The sequence below is a fragment of the Dermacentor albipictus genome, chromosome 1 (assembly GCF_038994185.2).
Source record: "Dermacentor albipictus isolate Rhodes 1998 colony chromosome 1, USDA_Dalb.pri_finalv2, whole genome shotgun sequence".
In the NCBI taxonomy this organism is placed as follows: domain Eukaryota; kingdom Metazoa; phylum Arthropoda; class Arachnida; order Ixodida; family Ixodidae; genus Dermacentor; species Dermacentor albipictus.
Window position 1 is genome coordinate 222,338,395 of NC_091821.1, and position 21,270 is coordinate 222,359,664.

Below are 21,270 nucleotides of genomic sequence, written 5' to 3' on the forward strand. Positions count from 1 at the left end.
TCAGCACCTCAGTAAGTGGAACCAGGGAGTAGGCACAACACAAGCTGGGCGTAAAAAAGGCTCAGATGGCGGCTCGTCGCAGGCCCTTTGTGTGCGCGGGGTGAGGCAGTAGGCACCCGAGCGAGTGGTGGAGCAAGGGGGTGGGGGGGCAGTGTGTGATGCGCGTGCGGGTGCAGATGGGCGGCCGAGCGCGGCCCGATTTGCTGGCGGCCTCGTTGCGGGCGCGCGCGCACAGTGTTCGAGGGTCGCCGATTAACGGCCGGCCCGGCCCCCTCGGACCGCGTCCGCCAATCACGTCGTCGTCGTGGGCCGCTCGACCATTTTTCAGCAGCAACGCGAGGCGACGCAATGAGGCCGTTTAGGGGCTCAGCTTTATTGCGCCCAACTGCGGCCCTCCGATGCATGCCCCCTCCTCGGGAGCGCCAGTTTGCGTGCTGCGGGCAGAGATAAATGGCGTCTAACACAGTAGCTGGTACGTCACGCCAACGCTTCTGCTGCAGGCCGACCGTTGCTGCGGGACGCGGATGCCACCAGCATGGCGATTTCGGGCCCGCACCCCACGTCATCGCTTTCCCACTCTCTTTTCGACGTTTTACCACCACGGCCTCGGAGGCACAAAGGTCGCCTCTGCCGGGAGACTCTCTGTTTTCTGGCGAGCACGACTTGAGGTCCTCATATTCCCGACGTGTTTGCCGAGGGAACCTGTCCGGTGCAGCCTATCGCTGCTGCGAGGCGCCGGGCACGAAGAGGCCTCGCAAGATGGGGGCCTTGACGGACGGGCGACGCGAGGAATTAAGTTCTTTCTGGCGCGAACGACGGCCACCGCGTGGCGAATCGTCAAACAACCCGCGGGCGTGCGGGGCTGCCGATCATCGCGGAAGAAACAATGGCGCCTGGGAAAGTGAAGCGCGTAGTTGAGACAAAGGAGCTCGTTGCGGCCTGTCATGGGGTATCGCCCGGCGCTCCTAATTGCCACTAATCACGGAGGCCGGGCGCGCGAAGGAGTCAAGCACCCACGGGGCCGTCATGCGTGCAGCGGCAGCAGTGACACGGCGCCTTCAACAGGTGCGCCCTTAAAAAATCAGATGCCAGGCGCTCGCCTGACCTTAATTAGCCGAGAAGGAAGGCGACCCGGCGCAAACGCCCCGCCGATTTTGTCGCTCCCCGCGTGGCCAGATGTTCCGGCGTGCGAGAAGCTAATAATGGAGGCGCGCCGGAGAAGGTCCCTGGCGCCCATGAGATTCCGCCACTTGTTCTCTCCTTATGGCGCGCCAAATGGGCGGTGAGTGGGAATTGAAAAGTCTGATTGGGGAGGAGGGCAACCCCCAAGGGAAGGGGCGGTCCTACAGTCGTTGCCGGTGATGATGAAGGGTTCACGAACAGCCATTTCCTCCGCGTCAAGAGAGACGCCCTGCGGCGCCGAATCGCCCTCGGCAGGCAGGCACGCTTTGTTTCTCGCCGGCCTCAACGTCCGCGCGTCAGACGTCTCCATTTTCTCGCTGCGCTGCTCGAAGTTTTGTTGAAATACTCAACGGTCGTTGCCTGCAGTTTCTTCAATGACCGTTACGCTGCTCCTATGCGACGACGTCGAGGTTGACTTCTCGTAGGTTTTGTCTGTCCTCATTTCTGTCTAGCGTCTTCTGATCTCAGCGGACAAAGTGTCCTCGTGCCGCACTTTGTCGAGCAAGGAGTCGTCCCTTTTTGACTCCAACTTGGGAAGTAATGGGAAACGACTAAGAACTATATGGTTGAAGCGAACACTGTCTACTTATTCGTCACAGTTATCGCAAGACGTTAAAAGAGGGACTGCTATAGGAACAGCGGTATCTTTCGCCCAAATTGAACTAGGAAAGAAGAAAGAACGAACATATATTCGGTAAGTCTAAGAAGTGCAGCGAAGGAACCTGCCAGGAGCCATCAAGGGGAAGCTGCTTGGGCGTTGTCAACAGCGCCGCTGCGCACGAGGCCGGCGATGGTTGCTCAAGCAACACGGCGGAGAGTTTGGGCGCAACCAGCCCTGGCGCTCCAATCGAATCGCCCGAGGGAGCGCAGGGACCGCCCTGCGGCGTTCGAGAGTTGCAGCTATTTCCAGCCCCAACCCGGCTGCTGCAGTGACATGGCGTGTTGGGCGCGCGCACTGGCCGGCCATCTGTCATAAGCACACCCGGCGCTTTTTGATTCTGCCCCGGCTGTGCAGCGGCGCGACCGAGGTGGCCAAACAAAGACGCTCGGAGCGAGCGCTCGCGCACATATATATAGAAGCATCTGCGCAAATCACATCGCGCGCGCCACGTTAACGAGTCTGCCAGAGCGCGGAGGCCCGCGCGGCGCTGCGTCGCGGCCGGGGAGCGGCGCCTCGGCAGCGCATTCTTGGGACGGCTAATAGCACGAGCGCTGTTGGCTTTACCCCATTAGCTTGATTTATGAGCATGCCCAACTCCAACGAAAACTGCGTCCGCTCACAACTGGAGGTCTATATAACAGTGCACGCTCACATGAAGTTCCTTGTTTATTGCTGCGCTCGGCGACTGCCGCGGCGCTTCTTTTCCTTTCATTCCCGCGGCTCTTTTCAAGCTGCCGCTTCCTTTCGCGCTCGTCGGCGTTCTGTCTCTGTCTTCCCATTTCCCAGCGCCATAAGCGAGCCGCCGTTACGAGCCGTTCTGCATAACTCGCATGGATTTCGCGAAATTCCGGAGCGCGCCGAAAGCACCTTTATTTTTTTATTTTTTTACCAATCTTGTACTTTTTTTATTTGTTGTTTCTCTTCGAGCGGCTGCAGCCTAGCCTGAGTCCTGCTGCGCCTGACTCCTTTCATGGCGGCATGCTTGTTTTTTCGTTTTCCTTTAAAATTCTATTTCACATTCATTCGCTACTATAAGGTTGTTCAAATGGCTCCATCTATTTCAACGTCTGGCGACGCAAGTTTAGTTGATTTTGCGCAGGACTAACAGAGTTGGCGCTTGTAACGAGCCTTTTCTGGCACGGCAGTGCCGTTTTTCTTGCTGGACATTACATTTCAGCGGGAAACGTGGCGCTCTTTTTGTCCCCGTTGTTAGGTGTGCATTTTTGGTATCAGCTATGCAGCGTTCAAGCCGTTCCGGTAGTGTGTCACCATTACGTATGCTCTGTGTGTGCGTTCGCCTGCGTGTATGTGAGCGCGTGGAGCGCGAGAGAGGCATATCTTGGGGTAATAGATAAGGAGGAATGAAAATCTGGCGCAATCATATAGGGGAATACCTTTCACGCCATCGCACCTGAATCACCGATTTCACGACGATTGTCCCCGTGCATCACCGCACCCACCAAGGCAACACCGATGCCGGTCATAAGAATGGGCCGGTCTTGAGCGGCGGATGATACGAAAGTTACAGAAACAAGCCAACGGAATCCCTATGCTTTGTATACCGGCCAAAGTTTGATATCCTGATTTTACCATATGGTTGGAGTATAGCGATGAGAAGGACACGATAATTCTCCTAGTTGCGGGATATATTGGTTGACGTGTAAAATGCTAAGTACACAGCGTGCTTGCTGGCACAGGCTTCGAAAAAAAAATGCCACCTTGTTCTGTTTTGTAGCTGCTTCACTACACTGCCTGTGCATTCCAGAGGCAAAAGAATGCAACGCATTGTGCCTACCGAGCCTGTAACGCTCAATGGTCATAAGTGACATGGTATATTACATTGACACACACACACACACACACATATATATATATATATATATATATATATATATATATATATATATATATATATATATATATATATCAGTTGGAGTTAGACAAACGCTGGGCTTTCATTGAAGAGTCTGTCCTTCCTCTTTAACAGCGCTAGCTCTATTCATCACAGAACTAGTAATGCATCCTGAGAAATACTATCATACATGCCTCACGACTGCGCCTTGACTAAGTAAATAACTCTCTTCAATTTGGATCTACGACGTACACTGGCGCCCTGTTAGAACACGTGAGCGCGTGACACGAGGGAACTTCTCTCAGGCGCTGGTCTTGTATGGAGCTCTATCTATAGGTGGGCGAGGAGACGACCACCGGCCGGTAGCGTGGGTAGCGCACCTACGCGTAGCATCGACGCTGCTTCCGCCGACATCCGTTGCTGCAGGTATACTCCGCAGGGTAAGCCATTCGGTCATGTGTTGCCTTTCACAATGTGGACGGCACTGCACACTCGGCAATACGCGATGGATCCTCGACTTAAAATTGGGACTTTTGTCAGCAGGGAGAAGAGTGACGATGAAGGAAACGTGGCCGGTAAAATAAAATCAAAAAGAAAAGGGAATGGACGAAAAACAAACGAACAAAGCAGGCGCGTCCTCATATCATCCTTAGCGAGAGCCCAGCGACCCACCCCTTGGCGGCTGCAGCAGCAACAGCAGCAGCGCAGCCATTTGGCGGCCGACCATTGCGGCGCGCCGCGCAGCAGCGAAGCCTAAAGACCGGGCACGCATCCACTTTTTCCATCAAGTGGCCAACAAACTTTGGGGGAGTCTATAAAAGCGACGCGACTCCCGCGGCGGAGACGCGGGTGTCCGGCGCAGGCGTTGATTCCGGCCGATGTCACGAAATTGCCGCCGGAGGGGGGGGACTCTCTCGGCGGCCCTCCTCGCCGGCGGCATAAAAGGAGCTGCCGCCGCTTTGAAGATGCCGACAGGAGTGACCCGGCTGAACCCTCAACCTGGCACCGTCTTTAAGGCGCTAAACATCTGAGGGGAGGGGAGGGGGGGCGAGGAGCTGCGTGGCTCCGCGCCGCTAATTTCCGCGAGAGCCTCACCTGAGCGGAGAGGGAGACTGATTGGGGAGAGGCGCACAAATAGAGACGGCCGCGCGGAGGGGCCGCCGACGGGGAACGTCCGGTCCGCGCCGGGGGGGTCCCCGGAATGGCCTCGTCGGCCTCTTCGATTACGGATCCATTCACAGGTATCGGCGAGCCCTTGTCAGCGGCTGCTTGGGCCGCTCGCAACGGGACCCTGACAGGCCTGGTGTCTCCGCCGCTGATTGCTTGATTGGCTGCTCCTGACGCTGGCCTGGACCCCGCCTCGGGCCTGGCGCGCCGCCGGAGGGGTTCGCGCTGCTGGCCACGGTGCAGCTGATCCATCCGCAATGAATGCCGGGCGCGGCATGGCAGTCCAAGAAATGACGGGGGAAGCCGCGCTTCGCGACTGCGTCGACTTGCCTCCCTGTCCCCGTGTGCCTGTATGTCTCAATGCGTCATTCAAAGTCCGCACTTGGCGGATTGGCCGTCCCGTTCTTGTCGTAAAATGCTCGCACGATAATTGTTTGCGACTGTGAGCTTGCGTGTTACCTTTACTACATTCTGGTGAAGAAAAAAAAAAGCGTGACAGGGCATATGTGCTCCGGAACACCTCCCAATATTTTCCGCTGAACAGTAAGTATAATGCAGTGGGGCGTCGTGCGGGGGTTCGCTCTTGCCTCGGCGTTGGAATTTTGAGCGTCCGCGTGCATGCACGTGCCAAGTTTTGCGATACCGCGCAGTTCACCGCATTCCCTGGAAATCACAGGGGAGTGAATAGCGCATTATACGAGCGTATATCCCGCCCAGGGAATGTCGGGCGTTTGAATGACCGCGCGGGTCCGTCTTCTCCTCGAAGGCCATTCACGAAGCGAGCCGCGGCACCCAGTGTCGGCCCTCTCCCGGCCGGGAGTCGGCTGCGGGGAAGAACAATGCGGGCCGAGCCGGCAGTCTCGCCTTTCGTCTGCGCGCACACTCCCAGACGCACGCCCGGCGGTGGCCGGAACCACGAGTATAAAGTACAAATTTTTATTGCGCCTAAGTAGGAGCGCGCCCAGACGTTTCCGAGGGCTGCGCCTGCCCTCCCGCCGGTTCTCCTCCTGGGCCGATCCTAATGATACTGCGACGATGGATCAAAGGAAGCCGCCGTCCAAGGTCCCAGGCGTGATGCTGCCACGGCGTAGACATGTAATTAAAACCTTGAGGTGCGAATTATGGCGGCCCCGGCTGCGCTCCCCTTCCTTGCGTAAGCTCGCCTGCTTTGGGGGAAAAGAAATGACCGCATCGATGCTCGGCCCGGCGTCTCTTTGATCAGCGCACTGCTGCAGCTTCACTGTGCGTGCCGGAAATAGCGCACCGCAGCGTCGTTTTCGTCACCAGCTTTCTCTGACTTCTCTGGCCGCCGCAAGGCGAACAGCATTGCCCCGTGGACGCTCTTAAACGCTGTCCGACCGGCTTCGAGCGCTGCCGTCCAGCGTTTTGTATACGCAGTCGTCAAATGGGGCGTTACGGATTTTTCTTGTTCTCGCTCCGAGTCCGACACCTTTTCCCCTTCCACTAGAGTCTCGTGGCTATATGTGCTGTGATGAGCGCAACCCGCATTTTTCGTTTCTTTTCCTTTTTCCTTCTTTTTGCTTAACACCCAACGGGCGTGTACACCCAGAGGGCGCAGAGCCTGCGCCATGTATACATCTCTGTTGGCTTCAAGGAAGACCTTGCACATCAGCGCCTCATTTCGCGAGCGCGAGAAAATAATGGTCCTGCAAGTGATTCATTATAATCCACCGCGCACGCTCTGCGGCGCTGTTCCCGGGGCGTTAGAACGTGCTCGCCATTATCTTGTCGCGGCAAAGGCATGAAAGCAACGTCGCCCGTTGATCGATCGCAGGGCAACGCGATAGTCCGCAACAAGCGTCCTCTCATTGAGCGGTCAAGACGCGGTGCATGTCTGGACCGGCCATGCTGCTCACTTATGTTGCTGGGCAAGGGGCAGCCACGGCCCACGTGTATATACGTGAAACATGTGTTCAGCGCGCGCGTACAAAAAATGCGGCGCCTCCGCACCAACCCCTTATCTCCAATTTAATTTTTCGGGGGAATAAAAATATGTGCAAGCTTTTTCGCCTTGCTGCGCAGCATGCCTTAAAGCGAAAGAACTTGCATGCCAACCAGTGGCTGTTTGGGGCAACTTATCATGGAACACCAACTTAAATGGGACAAAAAATGGAAGCCGCCAACCTGAAATTCGGTAAGTATGTGTCCCTCTCATGTGCCTGCATCTGTCACTCTGTCCTCTTCTTTTCATCTTCTTTTTTTTTTCTTTTTGAAGCCGTAGTTAAGGATATGTTGTGCCTGCAGTTGGCGTCGGCTATTTCTGTGACATAATAATTCGGCTCGAAACAATTAGAATGGCAGAAGCATTGATAAATCAAGAACGAAAGCATACGCAAAGGAAGAAATTATTACGGTGACCACAGTTCGAAAGGTTCACGTATAAACAGGTGTTCCTGGGCAGTTCACAAAATGCAAATGTTCCCGGGCACGTGCAAATAGCATAACTCGTGAGTGCTACAATCCAGGCACAACACTTGCCAACACGAAGAGCCACAGCAACACATTTCGGCTTAGAGCGAAGTTCTAGCGTGATGACATTCGATCGCAACCCACCAGGCCATCGCGAAGAGACGCTCCGGACGACTACATATATTTGACTTACTAGTTTGCTGATTTGTCTCCTGCATTATTTAGATACACGAAATAAAATACAGAATAGAATAGAGGCACAGAAAGCAGTCTTAGACGGGTGACTTCCGAATGTTATCTTATGGAGAGCAGTGCTTAAGCGTTACCATAAAAAAATTAACGATATGTGTTACTTGTCACGTTCAAACAAGCGTAACGCGTTACCTCCCTACGTAGGGAAAAAGTTAAGGTAACGCGTTGCTGTCACCAAATAAAAATGTAATGGATGCTACTATGGTCGCTACTCCATGCCAAGAAATTTCAGGCAGTGGGTCTTCGTTCCGAGAACCCAGAACAATCACTTTATATATCAAAATGTACATACAGCAAGCTTTTACCCTCAATACTTATTTATCGAGAGAAGTTGGTAGAAATGTTTAGGACTTGAGTACAATTAGTGGTGCAAAGTTGCAGCTTATAGAGTTAGACCTGTTGGCTTCCATCTTTGTGGAACGCGGTGGAACCATTTCTTCGAGGAAAAATTAAACACCAAAACAAGACTTCATCCACAATATTGAACTACTAAGATAACTTTCCAGAACACTCAACAACTTTACAGTTTGTCTAGACTGTAAAATAATTTACACCCTAAAAAAGTGAAAAAGGGTGTAAATGTGTCTATAACTCACACCCTTAGGGTTTCCGTTATGTAGATAACACCCTATGTGTGTGAGTTATAGACACATTTACACCCCTTTTTCACTTTTTAGGGTGTAAATTATTTTACAGTGTAACTCTCCGCGTTCGGTAAACACTTCTATGCAGACATATAGCTCACCTGTCGTCTACCTGCTGCAGGATTAGCTTTTATAACGCCCACAAAACTAATCACCCAGCCTGATTTCCCCGCCGGCTGCAGGGCGGCCTCATTTTGATGGGGACGAAATGCAAGGTCTCTCGTGTGCTTGCATTCAAGTGCATGCTAAGGAACCCCAGGTAGTCAAATTAATGCGGAGCCTTTCCACCATGGCGTCTGTCGAATCCCACGGTTGCTTTAGGATGTTGAACACAATTAATTAATCTACTTGTAGCTTTGCAATTTCACTTTCCACATTTCCAAAAACGTCTCACCTACTCACGAACTAATTTCGAGCTGATTCACTATTTACACATCTAGTGTGCGCGCGCGCGTGTGTGTGTGTGTGTGTGCTTCTTTTCTCACATTTCTCTCTCTCTCTCTCTCTGCATGTCATGGCGTTTTCTGCAAATAATACTTATGACACTTTTCAGGCGCTTTAGTGCTGATTATTTTCCTATAAACCTCGACGATCTTTGATGCCAGAATTTAGGTCAATGAATTTAGGTCCGCTTTGTTGTTGACGCAAGAGGCTACGAGGCACCGCTATGCGAGTGGCAGCTACAACACTGCATCAACGTTGTACACTGCTTTAAATTTACTTAGGCCTAAGCGAGGTATGCACAACACTTCCCTTGTAGTCGCGAGGGAATGCGGCCTACGAGTTCTTGGAAAGCTTGTTTTTACGGCACTGCTCACACGCGAGACGAGAAGCGTCAAATCTTTCGCTATAGCGAAGCAAAATACACGGATATTTGCGTGGGTTTCTTGTATGTTATTCCTTCTTTCATGCAATACAAATGCCAGATCTGATACATTAAATTATAGTTTACTAGTCTGCGCTCTGAACGAATACGATGAAAGAAGGTTGTGAACTTTTCTTAGCTAAGATTATGGAATTTCCGCCCCTTTCTGGTGGCCATGCTTCCCTATTCACATCTGTAAAACAACAAAAAAGAGCTTCTGAAAATTTGCGTGTGAACTTGGGGAAACTAGAAAAAAAGGGGAACTAGGAAATATTCAAGGCATTGTTCACATTTACTGTGATGTATAAGGTAAAAAAAAACAATACAAAAAATGTAAAACAATAATGTGCGGAATGCATGCATTTTTCGTGGTTTCAACGTATGTAAGTTAGACCATTCTTCAGTTGCTATAATGTCATTTTTGTGGACTTCATATCTTTGTCATGTGAGGAAGCAGCTCCTCTATAAACGTAAATAACAGGTATAGCACAATCATGCAGCAAACATTTCTCACCTGCGTCACATAGCAAAGATTTCGGTAGCTTTTGTCCTACTCTTCGTCGATTTCATTATTCAATGAGTATGAGGACGGTAAACGCGTGTAGAGTTCCAGACGTGACTGCAGACGAGGCAGATAACTTTCTCTGAAAGCGCAAACCGGCGACAGCATCTTCGGGCTATCTAAGGGGCTCGAGGGTGGTGTGTGTTCGGCACGTCTAATAAAGAAGGCCGCCCACACCGGAAATGTCTGCGCGGTCACCTCACTATAGCTCTATTTTTTTTTTTCATCAGCCTGGTTACGCTCACTGCAGGGCAAAGGCCTCTCCCATACTTCTCCAACAACCCCAGTCATGTACTAATTGTGGCCTGTTGTGCCATTACCACAAGCCCGGATTCCGATGCAGAATGATGCAAACTGAATGATGCAAGATGCAGAATCTATCCTGCGAGCGCCCAAATTCTCCCTTGAAAAGGCAAGATGCTGAGCCGTCAGGCAGCGGTGTCCTGCTGCGGGAGAAGCCTCGGCGAGCCGCATGTTTGAACGTGTCCGCGTGTGCCAGACAGCCCGGCGCCGCACCTCCCTTTGCCTGGAGGTCACCGCGCGCGCGAACTTTGAACCGGGTGGCCAGCGCGGTCGCTGGTTGGACCCCTCGGACGACCGTCGTGTGCTGACTTTGTATTGGGCCGTTTGAGTGACAATGGTTCCTCGGGGATTATAAAAGCAGCAACGCGCTGCCTGAAAAACAGGATCCGCCGACCCACCGGGAGAGAGTGTCGCTCCCGACTGGGGTGAGATGTGTCACGCGTTTTCGCCGGACGTCGTCGTGCGAGAACAGTCGCGTTTGTTGTGAGCACTCGGCCCCAGTGCCGACCCGTTCATGTCCTGTATGATAACCTGTATATAATGTATAAAGTCCCTTTTGTTATTCTCATCGACGCCAGGCTCGGAGTCTTCGCTACCAACGCTCTGTCACGAAACGGGTGACGAGCGCTACGGGACCACAAAGCCGTAATCGTGGTGCAGCGGTACAAGTTCGTAACACTGGTGGCACCGGTTGGGTGTCGTAACACTGGTGGCAGCGGTGGGATGTCGTAACACTGGATGGCAGCTACGGGATTGACCGGCATCAGCTACCTCGGCGCGGTGAGTGCCTGAAGTTTACCTCAAACACCAGACTTTCTTTGACACAGGTTATAGTAGCTTAGGGAAGGATTTGGTGTTGCATTGTGATAACCTTGTGTGTTTCAAGCCTAGTAAGAGTGTTTTGAAAACCAGGGGATGCTAAGGGGGTAAACAGGGCAGTGTGTGAAATACTTGCATATGTCTTACTAGTAGTGTTATAGTAGCGTACGGCAGGTATATTCAAAAAGGGTAAACAGCAGGAGGACAGTGTGAACGATGGAGAAGTACAAGGTGAAGGAACTTCTCGAAATTTGTGAGGAGTTGGGCATTGAGTTGGGCTCGACCAAAAGAAAGAATGCGACCCTTGAGGTCATGAGGACTGGGGACGTAACGGCTGAGGAAGCCGCTGAGGCCTGGGCGGATATCAATGAACGTCGGGAAAGGGAGGAGAAGGAACGTTGCGAGCAGGAAAGGAAAGAAAATGAACGTCGGGAAAGGGAGGAGAAGGAACGTTGCGAGCAGGAAAGGAAAGAAAATGAACGTCGGGAAAGGGAGGAAAGGAGAGAAAAGGAACTTCGCGAGGAGGAAAAGGAGGAAAGGAGAGAGAGGGAGCGACGTGAGCACGAGCTTAAAATGAAAGAGTTGGAGATCCGAAATAACTCGCCGGCGCCTAGTCTCACTTCTAACCTTCCAAGAATACGCGATCAACTTCCACCCTTTGCCGTCGGAGAGGATATGGCCAAATACCTCGTGAAATTTGAGCACGTCTGCGAACGGAATAGCATTGAGCGATCCCTTTGGGCACAGAATCTGTTAGCCTTGCTTCCTGGGGAGGCATCAGACGCAATAACTTGCTTATCGAAAGAGGCGTTTGAGAGCTACAGTGATGTGAAGGAAGCGCTACTGCGGAAGTACAAATTGTCGCCCGAAGCTTTCCGGCAGAGGTTCCGGTATGCAAAAAAGGGTAAGGAGTCGAATGTTGACTTCGCGTTTCGTCTAAAAGCCGACCTGGTGGAATGGCTGAAGGGCGAAGAGGTTTTCGACGACCGCGACAAAATTGTCGAATGCATCGCGTTGGAGCAGTTCTACCGTTGCATTGATGAGGATGTCCGGCTCTGGCTGCAAGATAGGCTAAAGGAGGTTAAGCTAAACAAGGCAGCAGAGTTAGCGGAAGAGTATTACACCCGCCGCAGCTTGCACAGCAAGGCAGTGCGCATAGAAAAAGCAGATAGAAGAGATGGGTTTTACGGGAAGCCCGACGAACGGAAGGAAATCACGCGTCGCGAGTTTCGGGACGACGAGTCCCTTCCCAAAGAAACTGTAAGGGATGGACAGAATGCATCTCAGAATGATGACGATGGTCCGAAACAGCGAAACGAAATGACGCGTTCTTTTGAAAAACGGAAACCGTTAACCTGCTACAATTGCAAAAAGCAAGGGCATATCGCTGCAAGCTGCCCAGAGAGAATTGCTTTTGCAACGATACAGGAAACTCACAAGAACATACGTCTATTGGAGCCCTATGTGCAGGAAATTAAGGTAAACGGCAAGAAGTGCCGAGCACTGCGGGACTCTGCAGCAACTATGGACGTTGTTCACCCGTCTTTCGTCTCCTCGAGTGATTTTACGGGAGAGTGCGTTAGGATACGGCAAGTGGCCGAGAAGGAGAGTGTCTGTTTACCGATCGCAACGATTATCATTGAAGGAGAGTTTGGGAAACTTAACACCGAAGCCGCTGTGTCAGCCGCCCTCCCGGAGCAATTTTCCTACCTCTTCTCAAATAGCTCGGAGCAGCTGCTGAGGGATCAGGGCAAATCATTCTTTGCCGACGTGGCGTACATGGCCCCCACGCGATCCAAAGCGCGCCCGCTGTCGAGGGAACTTGACTTAGCGTCGGTGAGCGAACAGCGGTGCGGTACAGGGACCGATCAGGGTAACTTGAGTGGCGAGCAGTCACGGGAGAGGCAGAGCTCGGAGGCTGGCCTAGGCGAGCGGGTCCTGGAGGTGAGTGGGAGTGACGCGTGCAGTGCTAGCCGCGATAGAGACGCGACGCCGCAATTAGGCGACGCGGGCTCCACACTCGCTCCGGTTTCCGCCAGCTGGCAGGAGCAGGCTGCAGTTGAAAGGGAAACTCGGATTCGCGAACAACAGGAAGATTGTTCACTAGGCGATCTGAGGAAGAGCGTCAAACGGGGAGTGAAAAAAAAGGGGGTTTCATTTGGCAAGGAATCTGGCTTATTGTACCGCCGCTACACGGATAAGCAGGGTCGCAAATATAAGCAGCTTCGGATTCCGCGAAAATATCGCCGGGAAAAATGAATGACCTCATTTGCTTCCTCAGAAGTATGTTTTCGGTCCAAGTGATTTCAAGGGGACCATTCTATTTGTAATTATTATTGCTGATTAATAATTGTTTCTATTTTGTTGCGTTGTTAATTTGAAAATTGGTTGTTTGAGCCTGGTGTACTAGATCGTACACCTGCCTCTTGTTGCAGCGGGAGCAAAAAGAGGGATAGCAATTTAGTTAGGTTGATTTGGATTATGGCCTTGTCTGGTGTTTGACGGGAGACAGAGGGCACTTGTTCGTGTTGGGTGTTGCCTTTTGCCGGTCGGTTTTGCAAGCTGCAGAACGACCAAGCGGGACCAGTGGCGAGAAGCAAGGTCTTAGGAACGACCCGAGCGGAGCTGGTCAAGGTGCCTTGGCGACGACGCGGTGAGCAGAGCTCCTGTCCTGGCGAGTCGGACCTGGGCACGTGAAGTTACCTGGCGTCCCGACACTGGACGTGAACTTGGACGAGCCTGACGAACGTGCGCGCCCGGCATCCGAGCCACGTGGAGGCAGCTCGTCTTCCCGGCGCCTTATCTGAGGGCGGGGATGCTGTTGTGCCATTACCACAAGCCCGGATTCCGAATCTGCAAGATGCAGAATCTATCCTGCGAGCGCCCAAATTCTCCCTTGAAAAGGCAAGATGCTGAGCCGTCAGGCAGCGGTGTCCTGCTGCGGGAGAAGCCTCGGCGAGCCGCATGTTTGAACGTGTCCGCGTGTGCCAGACAGCCCGGCGCCGCACCTCCCTTTGCCTGGAGGTCACCGCGCGCGCGAACTTTGAACCGGGTGGCCAGCGCGGTCGCTGGTTGGACCCCTCGGACGACCGTCGTGTGCTGACTTTGTATTGGGCCGTTTGAGTGACAATGGTTCCTCGGGGATTATAAAAGCAGCAACGCGCTGCCTGAAAAACAGGATCCGCCGACCCACCGGGAGAGAGTGTCGCTCCCGACTGGGGTGAGATGTGTCACGCGTTTTCGCCGGACGTCGTCGTGCGAGAACAGTCGCGTTTGTTGTGAGCACTCGGCCCCAGTGCCGACCCGTTCATGTCCTGTATGATAACCTGTATATAATGTATAAAGTCCCTTTTGTTATTCTCATCGACGCCAGGCTCGGAGTCTTCGCTACCAACGCTCTGTCACGAAACGGGTGACGAGCGCTACGGGACCACAAAGCCGTAATCGTGGTGCAGCGGTACAAGTTCGTAACACTGGTGGCACCGGTTGGGTGTCGTAACAGGCCATGTCGTCCCTGCAAACTTCTTAATCTCATCCGCCCACCTAACTGTCTGCCGCCCCATGTTACGCTTCCCTTCCCTGGGAATCCAGTCCGTAACCCTTTATGACCATCGGTTATCTTCCCTCCTCATTACATGTCCTGCCCATGGATGGATGAAAAACTTTATTAGGGTCCTTTAGGGCACGCACTAGCGCGCAGCGGGCCACTCCCACGTCGGGACAGAGAGGCCGAGTCTCTCCGCCGCGTCGCGGGCCCGTTGGACAGCCCATAACTGTTCTTCGAGGTTGGGGCGGTGTAGGACCGCATCCCAACGTGAAGAAGTGTTGTTTTTATCGCTGTGTAACGCGGAACATCGCCAGAGCACGTGAGGTAAACTGTCCTGCCCATGCCCATTTCTTTTTCTTGATTTCAACTAAGATGTCACTCACTCGCGTTTTTCCTATAGCTGTAGCCTGATCGAAAATACGGCATGGCATGGCTCATTTCGCTTAGCGCCATGCACGGTTGAGGAGACCGCATAGAGCTCCAGAGAAAATAAAATGTGTACGCTTGATGTCACCAAAACATGACTGTGAAAGTCAAAACAATGATCACCGCTGGGATCATGCCTTTGGGATGATGCGTCGTAGCCGCAGCTATAAATCACGATTACCAACACAATTCAATGGATGGTTGGCTATAACGCAGTCGTTAAAAATCATCTGCAGTCTAAAATATTGAAGCGCGATGGACTCCATTCGTTCTGCCAAGCGCAAAATGGATTGGACGGCCTGCAGCTCATAAGAAAAGCGGCTATACGCTACAACTGAAATATTGTTCTGCAAACATTGCGCATAAAAAAAACGAAAGAAAAATGAATGGAACCAAATTTAAAACAGTAATCACGTGGCTGCACACTGGGTGATGCTGCTTCTCAGGCTCCTTGCGAACTCATTGTTTGACCAGTGTGCTACAGAAAACTCTCTGTCGTCTGTCTGTCGTGAAAACGTCTGTCGTGAATGCCAGAAGCAGCTGAAAATGTAGCTGACCACAAAGCGGAACTCTGGGCTACGTTTATTGAGCACGTCCGAAAATGGTGCTTAATTTGCTAAGACATTCTGACGGTTACTAACTTCACACTAAGCACATAGTAGTGCAAGAGAGCCGTACGTAATTCACTTAGTAAATACAGCCATTCCTGGTCCAACCTACGGTTCGTTAATCCGTGTTATCTTCAACACAAAGCTTAAGTTATGAGGTACCATTTCTTTGTTAATATACAGTGTATCAACATATTCAGACTGTCTTCCACGATATGCAAGTGGAGGCAAGGTTTGGCTAATATACCGCACAGCATTCTGCATTTGTGTCGTTCGCTTATCCGCTTAATGCTTCAGCTATAATGTTTTTGCGATGAAGGGCATAAAAAGCTATTCGCATCATCTACGCCACCCCGCGATGTTGAGACTTTTCTCATCACCACCTCAGTAAGGTCTGAACATTGCAGAACCTTGCTCCATTGTTGGTTGCTATAATTATGTACATATGATAAATATTACAATGGCCCATGAGGTCCGTCGTGTTTTGTGGACTGAAGCGTAAAACAGTGATCATGTTAAAAAACATTGAGCAATGTACAAGTGCATGTAATTACTTGTCATCGCGAACACGATTCTTGTTTTTGCGACTAGCTTACCGACCTATAGTTACGCAAGAAACTTTTAATTTCCCGTTAGTAAGAATGCGGCAATATATGTGACCCTCTATCTTCCCTTCCACTCTCTTTCTCTTTTTATCCCCCTTAACCCTTCCCCCCCCCCCTTGCTGAGTAGCCATCCGGAACTCCCTCTGGTTAACCTTCCTGACTTTCTATGCATCCTTCTCTCTCTCTCTCTGTGTGTGTGACTTCGGCTTTATTCAGAGAGTACTAAAATAGTCCTCAACGGGATGAGATCTTGTGAATACACAAATTGTGCTACGTTCATTCGATCTTACCCGCGCAGTGCCTTGTTTTCGACGACGTAAAAGATCGTGTTCCCGACTCGCGCCAGCACGCTTGAGAACCGACTGCGAGCTCTTTAAACAGTCATGATGTCTTAGTATGCGCATCCAATAAGAAGTGTCTTCGCATGTTACAAATCGCGATGCAGAAGCAAATGATCATCCGTCCAACATTTAGACGTAAAGCGGCACCATCACGCAGTTCCGCATTTTCCAGCACAGTCTCTCATCTCCTAAGGTCAATAAATTTGAACGATTATGTATTTGGTTTATTATCGTGCCAATAACATACACATTCGATGCCGACATTATATCCTTTCCTTGAAATTTTTACTGTAATCAAACGACGGCCTGATCCATTTCCCTCTCCACTTACGGATATGCCTCGTAATAAACGCTCGCATTCAAGTACAAATGTTCACATAAGCAACTCGTGCCTGCGCATGTGCTCGTCAAAAGCTCGCGCCAAATTTCTCGCTTCTATAGGACACACGTCGACCTTGTATATCTATCGTCATTTCACGTATACGCTTCTGACTGGGAAAATCGCTGGGTCATTAAGTGTTAGTGTTTAAAGTACAAAGGAAACACTCGATTAAAGATAGGTTTTATCTAACAGCGTTGCTGCATTTACACGCACCGCGGACTTGCACTTCCCTGCTGCTGTAGGGGCAGGATGAAGGCTTCAGTGATTTCACGAAGCTCTCTTTTCTGTTTACTGGTTTCAAAATGGCGGTGTTCAGTGACCTTGGGTCGAAGAGCACGAACGACGACGCCGTACGCATTAGGATCAACAGTAAACATCAGCAACCAACGGTAGATGGCATATTCTATAGCTGGTGACTGAAAAAAGGAAGAAATGAAAACTATGCCGATGGCGCCGCTTATCAAGCATAGTCGTTTCATGCCGCTGCAGCAGCAATAAGAAGGGAGGGGGCGTTCCTATAGCTCGCTGACCATTAATCAGGAGCTTATTAGCAGTGCAGGTAACCTGTAATTTAGCCTACAACTATCGCGCATGCTCTTTGGTCACACGAACGGAACTTCCCCTGCGGCGCGTGGCGCTTGCCCGCACCGCTCGGTCAGGCTGGGGGGCATTTAGATGCTGTGCGTGCAAGAGTGCAGGCTACCATCAAGCTTGACCCCTCTGCGATAGCCGCGCGGTGAGAACACGCATCGTTAAGCGCGAAACTTACATCAACTTCTCCTTCGCACGGCTCTGCTTTCTTGAGCATGTATCTGCGTTATAGAATTATATATGTCTCGTAGGCTAGAGACTGCCATGTGGATAGTCGTCGTGGTGTCCCATGGGCCTGTATTTACAAAAATGTTCTTTACGCTAGAACTGTTCGCAAGAGTAGCTGCCAGTCAATCATGATGTTGGACACATTGTTAGCGAAGGTGGCTGGCCAATGGCAAAGAGCATTTACGTACGAAAAACTCAGGTGATTCGGGCCTTGATACTTTTATTTATGTTGTATCAGCTTTCTCCTAGCCGAAGCCATCCTTCGTGACCGTGCAAGGTCACTGCCTACGCAATAACGCCGTGATGAATCTGACGGTAAACCAGGACCCTCCGCTGCTGTGTGCCTGACTCACGCGAGCGGAACACTTGACCTGGAAGTCGCGCTCATCTCATGAGATCTTGCAAACATTCGCCATAAATAAAACTTGTATAAGAGCGCCCCGGCCGTACGTGCGAAAAACGTGATGTTTGCTGGGCAACTGATGTGACAGCTGCTGTTGCTCAGTGATGCGCTAGCAGTTTCACACGCATTTCAAGTAAATATGTGAATGTAGAGCATATCCACTAGCGTCTGACAACTCTGTGTCTACTTCGCACACGGGTTTTCCTTCTCTCAGTTTGTACAAACTCCTCGAGTTTGTCTGCACGCTTAATTTTAAACGATGGTATCTCAGTGAGATATATACTGTTGCTGCCTTGAGTTGATGACAATTCTTCTGCATACGAGTAAAACGGCAAATTATAATAAAATACCATGCATGCAAGGACAACGCAACGAGACAAAAATTCAGTAAGCCGGCCTATAGGCAACAGCAGATACTGCCGGAGTGCTAATGATACCGATGTACCTTTCTCTATGCCCTTTCCACCAGATAATGGTAGCAGGTCTTGCTCTACGTATTTTATACGGTATACTTCCTCGAAGAAAGTGGTGAGCGGGAGCTTATTGCTTTTTGTCGTGATATTAGCATGTAAAGAGAGTGAGTAAGGCTATATATACATAACGGTGTAACTGGGCAGATTGGGAAACGCGGCATAAGGGTGGACTCGCGGCATTAGGAAAACCGCTGGGACTTCTGCATACGGCACCCCCTGGTGCCGCCATCTTTTCCGTTCTGCTAGTGTTCACCGAAATCCTTCATTGCTCATTTTCCTCCCCTCTCCTTCCTTCCCGAAGCGGACTAGAAGGCTATCCGTGTCCGCCGCTTCCTAAGGTCCCATTCTCTCTGTCGTAACCAAACGTCTTGGTCTTAAGCTTAACGAATGTCAGTATTTCTTTGTAACTTCTTTTTCTCACTTCTGCCCAACCTCGCAGGCCTAATAACAGTCTGCCGCTTGGTCTGGGAAGAGTAAGTTTAGTAGGACCAGTTTGCGTGCTGTGCAAGCAAGCCAAACGTTTGTGCGAGCACCGCGGAGTAATGGGTGCAACGCCTCTTCCTGGGGGCCCGCAGCAGCCAGCCGTTGCAGCCATGGCGCGTAACCCGACGCGCGACTGGAGCTCATCCGAGGTCGCGGAGGAAGTCGCAGGCAGTTTACGTGTTTACTCACACGGCAGCGGTCGCAAATCGCGCCCGCTGACGCGCCGCAGCCGCATAGGTGAGCTAGGGACCCATTACGCCGCCTTCGGCGCCCTGGCCGCCTTCGTGGGGTTGCTGACAGGGCGCACTTGCCAGTCGCGTCGTCCCTGCTTTCAATCGCTGCTGCCCGATAAGGGAGTGCCCGGATGCCGTCTGTCAGCGCCGGCGCCCATCCGTAAGTGCGCCGCCGAGAGGACTTTGGCCGGCTTGTCAAATGACGCGCCGAGCGCGCTCCCGGCTCGCGCCGGCGCTGGGCGCCGCGGGAGGCCGTCTCTTTCTCGCCCGCGACGCAAACGCATCCTCCAGGAGAGCTTCGGCGCAGCAGCCCCCGGAAGATGGCATCTGTCAGCGCGTAATCCCCGCTGTTTTCCTTTGTCCCCCGATCTTGTTACCGGAGCGTGTCGCCAGTTGCGGGTGCATGTCAACTCGTACTTTACTGACGGCGGCCGCCGTAAACTTCACGACGATTCCTGCGGCGAAGGCTGACCCAGTGTGAGTCACGAGTGCACCGCCGCGGGTCCCCGCACTCCGAGGAGCAAGTGCGCGCGTGTGTGCACGCGGTGCGCGCTGCAGGACCGGCGCTGAGTGATTTCTTTGTCTCGACCGCATGCGGCTGCACGCGCGGCTGACTGGGCAATCACTCAGCGGCCGCTTGTATGGCGCGAGGCAATTCCTTTCCCAGGGGCATGCGCAAATGCTCGCCGCCGCGTGCGAACACTTCGAGGGGCCTTTTGTCGTCACGGTTGTGCGGACGGAGTCAAAATAGGAACCAGACAAGGCCTCCGTAATCCCTGCGCACACTGCTGGTAGGAAAAGTGGCCGCACCGCAGACAGGCGGGAAGGGCGCTCCTCTGATACAGCGCGGCGGCCGGAAACCCGCCGAGCGGAGAGCTGCTGGCGCGGCCGCACGGCGCGACGGATTGCACAATGCATCTGTTTGATCACGCGCAGCTCGTAAGACTTCCAAAGCGGCCCCATTGAAACACACCTTCCTGTTGACACTCGCCGGCTTTGCGGGCAGCTGGCTGCTCCAGGCGTTATGTCGGCACGATTACTTCCTTTCATTTCCACGAGGGCCACTTTGGCGCTCTTTAGGTTATTTGCTCACGCGTTTTCTTTCTTTCTTTCTCGTGCTTGCGGCGTCCGATTCGTTTTATCAGGTAGTAGCTAGTTTGCTTGCTGACGCGACTGAAAGATAAAACTAAAGAGGCGCCAATGCTGAAAGCATTTCTCCGTATTTGCTTTGAAAAGGGATTTAACTAAGAAAGTTCGTGCCTTCTTCGCGCCGCTGACGACCTCGTCTATTTCTTTCTTGTTTGTATACACTCTTTACTCTACATATATATATATATATATATATATATATATATATATATATATATATATATATATATATATCGATGGGCGTGATAACGAGACTTTAGCTGCTCTCGACAGCCAAGGACAGAGCGTGCGTACTGAAGAGTTTTGTAAATGAATAATGGATCAGGGTCCCACAATTCAGATTACTTATCGCACAAAACTATCACTCACGATTGGCCATCGTCACGGCAATTCACGATCGAGGTGCATGTTAACCTACACAAATATTTCCAAAAGAGCTAAGCGCCCTTCCTTGCTTTGTTTTTTTACTTCTTAAATTCGGGCCCTACTGGACGTGCCAAGATTGCAAATAAATTGCGAACCAACAGTGCTTGGCGTTTCCAATCATTCTTGCCCTTCGTTAAAGGCAGTAAAATAAACACTAAGCTATTTAACAAAAAACAAGTTTCTGCTGGCCTACGTATAACCGCCTATGACCGCCTATGACCGCCTACATCTAGAGGTGGGGATCGGAGAAAGAAAGAATATCGAAGGAAGATGGTGGTCAAACACACACGAAAAAAAGAATTAACACTAATGTGATAATGGTATGTAAGAACGAGCAATAAAATGGGTGTTGTACATTAAGGCTCTCGAATGGCTTGTCGATTAGGTGTTGGGAAAATGCACTCCTAACTGCAGCACCAACCTGTCTTTGTGTGTGTATATATATATATATATATATATATATATATATATATATATATATATATATATATATATATATATATATATATATATATATATATATATATATATATATGGAGACACCACCCGCATAGTGGCACAGCGGTGCCGCCATTATCATCATCGGAGCGCGGTTCATCCGCCCGGGCCACGCGCAGCGAGCCTGGCACCGGGAGCGA

The 21,270-nt window shown here is 51.4% G+C and overlaps 2 protein-coding genes across 5 annotated transcripts in view; one reads left to right on the forward strand and one right to left on the reverse strand.

Annotated features, from left to right (window-relative positions):
- LOC135919898 (uncharacterized) overlaps positions 1-21,270 on the forward strand; it is a 392,168-nt gene that overhangs the window by 254,400 nt on the left and 116,498 nt on the right. The window lies entirely within an intron of this gene.
- Positions 1-21,270, reverse strand: part of LOC135919897 (transcription factor LBX2-like) — a 169,841-nt gene that overhangs the window by 9,344 nt on the left and 139,227 nt on the right. The window contains exon 1 of one of the 3 annotated variants that reach the window (XR_010570084.1): positions 4,791-5,321. The exons of the other annotated variants lie outside the window; for them this stretch is intronic. The gene's annotated coding sequence lies outside the window, so the exon portion shown is untranslated. Of the gene's footprint in view, positions 1-4,790; positions 5,322-21,270 lie in introns of those variants that run through there. 3 annotated transcript variants of the gene reach the window in all.